General features: G+C 33.5%; 1 long non-coding RNA gene across 1 annotated transcript in view; it reads right to left on the minus strand.

Annotated features, from left to right (window-relative positions):
• Window positions 1-6,592: 6,592 nt before the first annotated feature.
• Window positions 6,593-12,555, minus strand: part of LOC108359770 (uncharacterized) — a 16,460-nt gene continuing 10,497 nt past the window's right edge. Inside the window, exons 2-3 of the long non-coding RNA XR_001846990.1 lie at window positions 9,379-9,382; window positions 6,593-6,603 (exon numbers count right to left, since the gene is read on the minus strand). This is a non-coding gene — a long non-coding RNA (uncharacterized LOC108359770). The remainder of the gene's footprint in view (window positions 6,604-9,378; window positions 9,383-12,555) is intronic.

Below are 12,555 nucleotides of genomic sequence, written 5' to 3' on the forward strand. Positions count from 1 at the left end.
CTCCTTTATGTAGGAAGCTAAACCCAATAAATTGTGTTACCGGTTTACATACCGATCAAACAGCAGTCAAAATCACTTAGATTGGTGCTATATAAGGTATGTATATCTTCCATACCTCTGATTGTTTAGATATGATTTTTTATATGTGTATGTAATATATAAATTTTTTCAAATGCAGTAATCTGTTAAAGTAAAATTTTCAGATGTTCATAAAAGGTATGAAGCCTACGGGATAGCCGAAGACAGCGCTGCTCTTACTTGTTTTAGTTTAGTTTTCCACCAATCGAGAGGATTTTCGCCGAGATAAGCTCGATATTCTTTAAGATAGGACTTCAATTGAGCTTTAATTTTACATTTTCTAAAGTCTCCAGATTCTACAGCCGAGCCTTCGCTTTCACTGGAGGAATCTAAAATTATTTCTAGGTCGCTTATAAGACGTTTAGCAGTACTTGTTGAAGGCCCATCAATTTGCTTGGTATATTACTTAACGGTTTAGCGCCTCAAGCGAAAAGCCAGTTATTGTCCGCACCCTGGTTAGACAGACTTAGAGCCATTTCAACAATATTAGAGTGGACTCTCTGCCCATGTACACATTCGCATTCGCAAAACATCCGATCATTTGATGCGAATGCGATTGTGTGAAATGATGCGAATCATTCGCATAACGAATGCGAATGCAAATATTCGCAACATCCCTGGTATGTACATAAATATGCATATACAAATGTAAGTGCTAACAGCAATGTTAGTTTCTCCTTGGGGTAACATACTCTACATACATATTTGCCTACATTATTTCTCCATGAACTGTATGTACGTACATATGTGTTTGTTTTTTTAACATAAGAATAAACATTAGCGTTAACATTAGCCCGTATGTATATGTATACATAAATTTTGCTTTGCGCTGTATTCCGTACGAATTAACAGCAGAGGGCGCTCTCGTTTGTGATTTGCAGCTGAGCAGCGCTGTTATGTGGGTATGTATGTTAAATTCTATAGAATTTTTAAAGTCCTGAAGTTCCATTTTTAAGAAGTAATTAAACTTTTTTTATGCTTAAAACAATGAGTCCATCCAGAACCTATAACAAAAATTTCAAAAAATCGGTACAGCTGATCTCGAGCTTTGCGAACAGAAAAAAAGGCTTTCGAAATATATATTAGTATAGACCAGGGGTGGGCAAGGCCGAGGCCGAGAAGAGCCACATGTAAATTCTAAATGCTACAAAGAGACATAAAAAAAAGAAAAATAAATTATTTAAATAAAATTATTATTAGAAATGAAAAACATTAATTTTATTATGACTCTAATGTACGTAAGATAGATATTAAAGAAAATTCAAAATATTCTTTGGCCAAATTTTCAAAATCTGGTTTTGCGTCAGTTAAAGCCGTTGGTAACATATCTGTGAAATGTTGGTTAGTCAATAGCAGTGTTGGCACTAATCGATTAATTTTTTAATCAATTAGTTAATTCGATTCAATTTAATCCGATTACAGCTAATCATGATTAATTTTAATTTGATTAAACAGTAAATCGCAACCGCGATTAAAAAAATTAATTTTTAATCATTAACTCTTAATTTGATTAAGTAGGTGTGGTGATTAATTAATTTATGGTGGAATTTCCCTGTGCACACAAAGCCAGTTAATCGGGTATGGCTATGTCGGGTTTGCTCATCAATCTAAGAAATTTGGTGTGCATTTTCATTAAGATCTATACCAACATACGTTTTACAAATTAGGTTTTAATACCCCTCTGCTCATGTGCGCTGGGTTGTAAAAGTTCCCAGTTTATGTATTACTAATAACAATAATTATAATTTTTCTTTTAATTTATGTGCTTTTTATAAGCGTAAAACACAAAATAATTTTTACAATTGGTGGTTGGTTCCAAATTCGGACAAACTAGACAACTTAATCAGATTTTGTTTTTAATTGGATTAACGATTAATAATTAAAATTGATTAATCGTAATCGCCGATAGCGATTAACGATTAAAAAATGTAATCATTAATCATACAGTTGATTACGATTAATTAATTTTAATTGTCAATCGCGATTAACATTTTAATCGTTAATCAGATTAACATTTTGCCAACACTGGTCAATAGGTACGTTCATTTAAAATCTCCAGTAAAAAAATCCCAATAGCGAAATTCCGGCGAAATGTCATCTGTTCTCTCGCAAGAGAAAAATATTCAAAATAGTACGCGAACAGAAAATTTTCAGAAACTTGCAAGTTAGGCGAACAGCTGATAGATATTTTGTTTACATTCAAAAGTATAAATTTGAAAACATAAGGAAACCAATCCCGAATTCTTATCCTGACACAGTTCACTGACTAAACGAATAATTGAGTAGTCCACTTGCAAACAGCGTTATGTGATTTTATAATAGTAAGCCGTAAATTAAAAAAAAAACGTCTACAACAACAAGTAACATCCAAATTTTATATTTCTCTTTATTATCTGAAAATTTGGATAAACAAGAGCCTAATAACATTAAAAAACAAAATCGCAGTGTGGAAGTTTTTGCAAATTTTATATATAAAAATTTAGTATAGCGATTTTTGAAATAGTAGCTTTTAGATAGCTATATTTTTTTAGCTTTTCGCGTTCTCTCTTCCATGAAGATTTGTCTGCTTCTTTTTTACGACGCCTTCCACTAGGCACCGAAACTACCACGTTTTCTTGNTTCTTTTTTTTTAAGACGTCTTCCACTAGGCACCGAGACTACCACGTTTTCTTGCAGTTTTCTAAGTTCATCAGAAGATGGAGACTTTTGAACTTGTATAAATACGTACAATAAATATTATAGCGCTTTTGAAAGTGTATACAGGGTGTCCCAGAAGTAACGAGCCAAACTTTAGGGCATGGTAGGTGGGGGGGTGAGCTCACTGATAAACGAAAAATTTTCAGGTAAAAGTGTCACCGTTTTTGAAATATTTACATTTTTTCGAATTTAAAAAAAATCGTGCCTTTTCATGTGTTTTCTTTAACTGCAACTACAAACCGGGCAATACTTAGTAAATTTTTTATGTAAAATACTTCCAGATAGTTGCCTCTCCATACTCAAATGCAATGTAGTTAAAATAAATTAAGGAACCATCATAAAATTAGGACTATTTCTGGATTTTTAACTTTTTGATATTTTCTTCCCCAACTTTGACTATCTCGGGTGAAAAAAAAATGTACTGAGCTATAACTTTACATTACATAAAAAAATTGCTCATTTAATAAAGATTTCAGAAAGGTGCCACACTTACTGTTTTGAATAAAAAAAAAAAGTTATAGCCGCTTTTGTGGGTAAAGGACTGAGACACGCTAGAATGTATTTAATAGATTTAAATTGAATTTGCTCTTGTTACCGTCAAATGACATGCTAAATAGTACAAAGGTACATTATTACCTGCTCCTGACATTATTTTGTGTTACTTACCGGAATTAGTGAAAGTGGATTTTGTGAAATTGGACCCTTCGAACATTGTGTTATTAATACTATGACAGAGAACACGCAGTATACGTCGCATGAATATGCGGATATTCACCTAATTTACGGTGAAGCTTGCTGTAATGCCAGAGCTGCTCAAAGACTCTATGCAGAGCGATACCCCAATCGTCGACATCCGGGTCGAGAAGTATTCGCCCGGACCCATAGAGAAATATATGAAGGTAAGTGATTTTTACACCTTTCTTGTTTGCTTGCTTGTTAACTATAATTTTTCACTTTTTTAAGGTCGCATACCTGGAAGGCGTGGCGGCGAAACAGGACGTCCTGCAACGGTAGATGTTGAAGCTGTGTTAGAGGAAGTGGAACTAGCTCCATCGACTTCAGTGAGAATGATGGAAAGACGGACGGGAATACCAAAAACTACAGTTCACAAAGCTTTAAAAGACCATCGATTTCATCCCTACCACATTCAACGTGTTCAGGCTCTACAGGAAAGAGATTACCTGTCGAAGGTTAGATTTTGCCGTGAAATGTTGCGAATGCATGAATCAGACCCCAACTTTTTTAATAAAATAATTTGGAGCGATGAATCATCATGCAAACGTGATGGTTATTTTAATTTACATAACCTTCACAGTTGGCAGATAGACAATCCTCACGAAATGAGAGAAGATCGTTCGCAGTACCGGTACAAAATAAATTTATGGTGCGGTATTTTTAATTGTCAGATATTGGGACCTGTGGAACTGCCGCCAACGCTCAACTCTCACAGTTATTTAGAGTTCCTTCAGGAACGGCTTCCAACTCTTTTGGAAGATGTACCCTTAAACCTGCGGCGAAGACTATGGCTGCAAAATGACGGGTGCCCTGCTCACTACGGGCGTGAAGTAAGAGCTCATTTAGACGAAACTTATCCTCGCCGATGGATTGGACGATACGGGCCAATCACGTGGCCCGCTCGATCGCCAGACCTGAATCCATTAGATTTTTTCTACTGGGGCTGTCTTAAGGACAAAATTTATTCAAAAACAATTCAAAACGAAGAGCATTTGCGGGAACAAATAAATGGAGCTGCTGCTGAGATAGCCCAATTGAGTTTAAGATCTCTAAAAGCGTCTTTTCTTAAAAGGTGCCGAGCTTGTATTAGAGTAGAAGGTCGCCAATTTGAGCATATTTTATCAATAAATGAATAAATTTTTCTTCAAACAACTCATGTATATCTTATTTCACGTGAACCCATCCTTCACACAAAATATTGATAGATATAGCCCTTGTTATAGACTCTAGTACGAATTCCGGTAAGTAACACAAAATAATGTCAGGAGCAGGTAATAATGTACCTTTGTACTATTTAGCATGTCATTTGACGGTAACAAGAGCAAATTCAATTTAAATCTATTAAATACATTCTAGCGTGTCTCAGTCCTTTACCCACAAAAGCGGCTATAACTTTTTTTTTCTATTCAAAACAGTAAGTGTGGCACCTTTCTGAAATCTTTATTAAATGAGCAATTTTTTTATGTAATGTAAAGTTATAGCTCAGTACTTTTTTTTTCACCCGAGATAGTCAAAGTTGGGGAAGAAAATATCAAAAAGTTAAAAATCCAGAAATAGTCCTAATTTTATGATGGTTCCTTAATTTATTTTAACTACATTGCATTTGAGTATGGAGAGGCAACTATCTGGAAGTATTTTACATAAAAAATTTACTAAGTATTGCCCGGTTTGTAGTTGCAGTTAAAGAAAACACATGAAAAGGCACGATATTTTTTAAATTCGAAAAAATGTAAATATTTCAAAAACGGTGACACTTTTACCTGAAAATTTTTTGTTTATCAGTGAGCTCACCCCCCCCACCTACCTTGCCCTAAAGTTTGGCACGTTACTTCTGGGACACCCTGTATACATACAGTAAGTATTATAGCGACTTTTGCTAGAGTAGCTAACATTTGATGCTATTTTTTCAGAATATATAAGGATTTTGCACTGTATTGGTAGTGGACATGAAACTTCTTTAAATACTGGTACGTTAACCACCAAAAACTAAAAATCGAAAAAAATTTACATAGCGCACTTTGCAAGGGGACTACTCAATTACTTACTTCTTGCAAGTTTAATTAGTCGCATTTTACTATTTTAACATCCAAACCATCAAATTCAAGTTAGGGATTTGCGTAAATTCCAAACAGCTGTTTTCTTGTTGGAAAATTGTTGTTGGCAAAAAATTTTCCAGCAGAAACTAGCAGCTTTCCCTCTAAATAAAATGTCATTTTTCCCTCAGAATTTCCCTACTTTGCCAGTTTTTTGTGTACGCGAACACCAAAAGCTGATAGTTTCTATAACTTTCAATAAGTATCAGGTGCAACTAATTGTGAACGGTATTTTGACTTTACGAATTTCATTGTAGAGTACAAAACCTCACAGTTATACGTTCTACTAAAAATTTAAAATATACGGCACACAGCTGTTTTCAACAGCGGATATTTTAAATCTGGTACTTGTTGCCGGAATTCAAGCAATGACAGAGCTTTGCATTTCCAGTCAGTGTTGCGGCGCCGTCCCAAGAAAATGTATCACCGACCAAGCCAAAAATGTATCCAAATGTATCCAATTTTCTTTTTTTATACGTATCCATCTCATAATTTGTAAGAAAACCAAACATTTTGGAGAAAAATACATAATTTAACCCATCCTAAGCACTTGGAATACGTGTATATATATTTTTATATTTCATAAAATCAAACATTTGTAATTTCAATTTATAAATAACATCTTTTATACATAAGTATTTTGCAAAGTAAGGGATCAAAAATAGTAATTAATATGTTACATTTGTACCTGTACACTCTGTTAAAGCTCTTATTACACTGCTTTGGTGAGATCTCTATTTATGTTCATTGCTTCATTCACAAAAAATAAAATGCTCTAATTTCACGCTTAACACCATGTTCTGATCGACATCGAAAACATGTTTTCGTTGCTAAAACTGGTTTTCGACCTAAAACTTGTGTTTTCGTCAATGTAAAATCTGTCAAACGAAAACAAGTTTTCGCTGAAAACCACTTGAAAACTCACGATCCACTCATTCCAATCGGTGTCTGCACTAGTTTTTTTCGATTATTTATCGAAGTGGAAGTCATATTTTATCATCTTTAATACGCCGTTTCGGATTTATTGTTAATTGGCTGACCAAAATAAAATAAGCATGGAAGTAAAAGGTTGTTAATGAAAAGAAATTGAAGGAAAATTATTTTGGTTTTGTATTTGTGCAGCAAAACTGTAAACAAAGAATGTAAGAAATGTCAACGAAAACACCAACAGTCGGTGTGAATAGCCTTCAGCCCACAATCCCAAAACTCGTTTTCAAGGTGTTTTCGTTGTCGGTCAGAACATTGTATAAGTAGCGAATTTTATACCATTTAGAAAACGTCATTAATGAAAATCTATTTTTGAACGAAAAAAAAACTTTATAGAAAATATAAAATTTTGGCCTATTTAAAAAAGAATCCACATTTATACTGATAGGAAAAAATAAGCATCCCGCAAAAATTCGTCTAAAAATTTATCCAATTGGATCTATTTAGATCCAAACGGCATCCCTGTTTCCAGTGCCTTATTTTCTTGTAATTCTAAAAACTCCAACTCTCTTCGCTTTTCTTAAAAAGGACTATTTCGGATATTGTAAATTCATCCTCAATTGTTACATAAAAAAAGGGTTTTTGAAGTATGCACAGATACATTTAAATAATTTCAAATCGCCAATTCTTTTTTCAAAATCTGCTTTTAAATCATGTGCAAATTTTTTTCTAGCCATGAAATATTCTTTTTTTTTGAGATCATGAATATAAAGACGTAGTTTAGCTTCAAAACTTTAAATAATTTTCGACAAATCAAAAACATTTTTACTCTCTTCTTGTACAGAAAATTTAAGTTTTGAAAATATTCAATCATATCGGTAAAGAACATTAAGTCAGAAAGCCAATTTTCATACTCCAATTTCGGGAAATATTCCGATCCCAATTTGCGTATGTGTACATAAAAAGAATAAAATAAAAAAAAACACAATGGAAAAGGATGTCCAGCAAAGAAATATGTATTTTAAAAAGTAAAAAGATCCAAAGTGTTCTAGGCAAAGAAAAAGTAAAAAGAGCCGCACTTTGCTAAGCAAAGAGCCGAATTTGGCTCAAAGAGCCGCGATTGCCCACCGTTGGTATAGACCAGCGGTCGGCAGGCCATAGTTCACTGAGCGCTCTCTGAGCACATGCAGTCATCGGACTTCTACTACATTGTAGATCTGCCACTTTTTTGAGCATCTACCACACAAGATCTGAAATCTACCACATATTCGCGTTTTTGAGTAGTTTTATTTTTGCTCGACATAATTTTCTTAATTTTAAGAGAAAAAATTGTCCAACACTAAACACTAATAACAGGCAGAATGGGAGGATGAAATAAACTATAAAATAGTAAATTTTCTCAATATTAAATTTTTCAACAGAAAACGGGGTTTTATTGCGTTAAATTGCAAAATATATGAGTGCATCTAGAGTTTCTAAAGCGTTGTTTACTTTTACTTGAGAATTGTCAAAATCGGCAAATCGCAAGTACCGGTTTCTGGAACATGCCACGTTTATTCGCTACATCGTCGTGTGATAAAAAGAAAAGCTGGCAGCATTCCGCAAGGTTGCAGAAATCTTTCAAAATGTGTTCAAAAAATATCTTGATATGGAAGGAACTGTTTTACACTGTCAAGGAAAACTCCAAAACCAAACTCAACGCAATTTTTAGCATCTTCAATCTTGCACTTTATTATACTAAAATGAATGTTTTTTAGATTCTAATTAAAATGTTTGTAATTTAGGTGAAACGTTGCAGAACTTTTTTCATTTTTGTACAAAGTTTTATCCAAAACCTGAGATCTACCACATTTTTTTGATATCTACACATTTTTTTCCAGATTCTACCACACAAATTTTTTTTAAGTCCGACCACTGAGCACTTGTGTGTTTCACACGTATACGAAGAGCGGCAGCTTAGCAGCCCCGTAGCGAAAACGGTCGATGATGACAATGAATATAATGCCAAACAAGTGACATGGCTGAGTGTCATGCAGCCGTCACTTGCCAGTCATCGAAACAGGCCGATTGCTTTTCCTCTATCTTCTGTTCGTGTTTACTTCGGTTCTACGTTTCGTTTTGTTCGTTATTTTCTATTTAAATTGCGATAGTAAACAAAAAGAAATCAGAGTAGGCTTTGCTTTTTGCTTTGTTTTCGCCATTCATTCGCTCATTTAGTGAGAAATATTTCAATGCAGTGCCACCACTTCGAGTTTGCTCCAGTTATTTTCAGGTAAATTATGGAAATTCGCGCATATATTTTGCTTTTCACGAAAATAACATACATTTCATCTTATATTTTAGCGTTTTTCAGATTATACAGTGTTTATTTGTTTGCAAGTTTGCTACGAAAATTGTGCTGCTGCGGTTTCAAGGTAGCTTTTGGAATTTTGTGGAAATGTTCAATATTTAACAACACCACGCCTTTCTTTTTATAGTTGACCAGTCTCTGAGCGTCCGGGTGTGAACAATTTATGTATATTTAGTTACCTGCATTTCAACATTTTGCAAGTTTGCTGCTGCGGTTTCAAGGTAAATAAAATGATTAGTTTCAAAATATCACTTCGAAGGGAGATAGCGAAGGAAAAAAGGAGTACCTTTCAAGGCTTCATCGGCAGCCACATGTAGCTGATGAACTTGAGGAACAGGTTGCTGTTGAGGCAGCAACAGAAGACATAGAGGTCAGAAATGACATTAGGAACGAGTTGAGAGATTTATTTTTAAAATATCATGTAAGCAGGAATTTTGGTAGTGATTTACTTTCAATCTTGAGAGGGAACGGGTTAGATTTGCCAAAAAGTTGTGACACTCTTCTAAGGAAAAAGAGGAAAGATATTGTTATCCGAACAGGAAATCCAGGAGAATATTACCACTTCGGTATAAAGAACCAACTTTTAAAACTAAATGGCATTTTGAATACGATAGATACATTAGCTTTTGATGTAGGAGTAGATGGCCTACCGCTATTTGAAATCTCCAAAAAAGGGTTGTGGCCAATATTATGGAAAATAGTAAATATAGATGAAGTTTCGGTATTTATTATTGGTGTTTATTTTGGTTCGGGGAAACCTATATGCGTTAACACATTTTTTCATGATTTTGTTTCCGAGATGAAATACCTGCTCAGGGAAGGTATAAATTGTAACGGAAGGAATGTAGCTATAAATTTGAGGGCATTTATTTGTGATGCCCCTGCTAGAGCATTTTGCGCTGCTACAGTAGGGCATAACGCGTTTCACGGATGCAGCCGTTGTTTACAAGTTGGTAGTATAGTAAATGGCGTAACAGTTTATAGTGCTGAAGTTGCTGCCCCTAGAACTGATGAAAGTTTTAGTAGCAGAATGTATCCTGAATTTCACAACGTCAGATTTAGAATTGGAAGAAATATGCACGCGAATGATTACTCAATTTCCAATAGAAGGCATGCATCTAATTGATTTAGGTGTAGTGAGAAAAATAGTAACTGAAATAGTAAAACTGATGACGCAAATAAATAGAGATACCCTTTCAAATATATTGCTAAGTTCAGTAGGCTATATCCCTAAGGAGTTCGGGCGAGTGCCCAGATCCTTACACGAGTTACCTCGGTGGAAAGCGATTGAATTTCGTCAGTTTATTTTGTACACAGGCCCCGTTGTTTTGAAAGATTTGGTTAATGGTGAAATCTACTATCATTTTCTGTTATTGCATTGCGCCTACAGACTTCCGCTCTGCCCAGTTAATTTTAGAGCAAATTTAACTAGCACACAAAGCTTTGTAAAATTTTTCCCTAATCTTTACGGGCAAAGTGCACTTATATATAATGTACATAACTTACTGCACTTTGTTGATTGCGTTGAGGAATATGGTATTCCAAGTAGCCTCGCCGCCTATCCTTTTGAAAACTATATGCAGGAAATAAAGAAAGCCATTAGGAAGCCGCACAAGGTGCTAAAACATTTAAGAAATGTGTTTGAAAAGAGGTCTTTACAAACTTAAAAGAAAACGAACGTGAAAATGTACAGAATTAATAAGATGAATATTTTCTTGAGTTATTGTTCTCCTAATAACTACTGCATGATAACAGATGCAAATATGAGGGTTTTTATAAGAATAACAAAAACTGATGAAAAAGTTGTAAAGGGCGTAAGATTTTAAACGTGTTATTTCATCACATTGTGGTTTTTTATAACTAATAATGAAGAAAGACAGGAAGAATACGTATATACCGTTGATCAAATATCCTGCAAAGTTATGATCTTACCATATAAGCAAATGCTTGTCTTATGTGCAATATTATATTCATGTATTTAAAATCATTATTTTATTATAGTAAAATGGTCAATCTAGCTCGAGAATTATCGGAACTTAATCAAAAAGTGGATAACTTAAACCAGACAATGGACATAATTTTGAAAAAATCAAGAAGATCTGGCAGGAATATTAGGAGAAAACAATGTCCTCTTTAGGAGATGTCTACTTTCAGACAATTCTCATAATATTCAGTTCCCCATAAAAGATGAGAATAAATTAATAGAACTCAATAACTTGCTAAGCGGAGAGAAAAGATAAAATATTGTAAGTTTTTTGCTGACAGAAGAAATGCGTAAATTTATATTTATTTTCTTCCGGTAGATCAAAGAAATGAAACGAGTCCTTTGCGGCAACTTGAAAAGGAACTTAAAATCATTTCCACATTTTCTCAGTGGTTTGTATGGTAAGCTATTCATACATATGTTTATTTGGATTTAAGAAAAATTACCTGTAGTCAGTCCTTTTTTAGAAACCACAACAGAATATAGCTATTCCGAATTCGTAGCAGAGCTCCGCTTAGCATTTAAACGTCAGAAAAATAAGGTTATTAAACGAAATTCCCTCTCAAAACGTAAATAAAGCAGATTTTAGTTTTCCTAATTGCGTTGATTTAAAATCCATACTTACCCCATATTTAATTACAGACCTCTATTAGAGTCATAATCATAATCATTTAATGAAATGTTAAAAATCACAGAATGTGAACTTTATTATTTTTTTTTACGAAAGAGTCGTTGCCTAACAAAACTTTGTGTACCTGAAAAATACAAATTTTTTAAATCACACAACCTAACTGTATTTAGTCAATGTGCGCATAAATATATACAGTGGCGGTCAAAAATGGATGAATGGTGTTTCGTTTTTAATATTTACGATGTAAACGTAACATTCGTTTTTAATATTTACATTCATCCATTTTTGACCGCCACTATATGAAAAAAATACTTATTTTATTCAAAAACGACTGAACGGTAGATCAAAGAAATGAAACGAGTCCTTTGCGGCAACTTGAAAAGGAACTTAAAATCATTTCCACATTTTCTCAGTGGTTTGTATGGTAAGCTATACAGATGTTTATTTGGCTCTAAGAAAAATCACCTATAGTCAGTCCTTTTTTAGAAACCACAACAGAATAAAGCTATTCCGAAATCGTAGCAGAGCTTCGCTTAGCATTCAAACGTCAGAAAAATAAGGTTATTAAACGAAATTCCCGTAAATAAAGCAGACAAAAACGACTGAACGTTTATATGTATAAGAAATGAAAAACTTATTTTATTCAAAAATAAATGTATGTTTATATAAAAAAACATAATTTTTTATGAAAAATATGTGAACTTCATTTTTTTTATAAAATAATATTACTTAACAAAAATATGTGAACCTGAAAAATAAAAATGTTTAAAACCACAAAATGTAACTGTAGCCATGTATGTAGTAGATTCCAAAGATTTCTTTTTAATATTTTAATTAAAAGTTAACAAAACTTAATTTATTTTTTTTATGTTGTTAACAACTCGAGAAAAGTTTGAATAATGAAAATTTTCTATTTGATTGACGAACCACAAAAATCACATAAATCTAAAATTTCCAAAATTACAAAGTTGAAATGAACACAGTACAATAAAAGGTAATAACACAAATACAAACCCTACAATACTCCCCCTTCTAGAGAATTAATGTTATATAAATTAAA

The sequence above is a fragment of the Rhagoletis zephyria genome, unplaced genomic scaffold (genome assembly GCF_001687245.7).
Source record: "Rhagoletis zephyria isolate East Lansing unplaced genomic scaffold, Rhagoletis_zephyria_1.1 Rzeph_scaffold_00456, whole genome shotgun sequence".
NCBI classification, from domain to species: Eukaryota; Metazoa; Arthropoda; class Insecta; order Diptera; family Tephritidae; genus Rhagoletis; species Rhagoletis zephyria.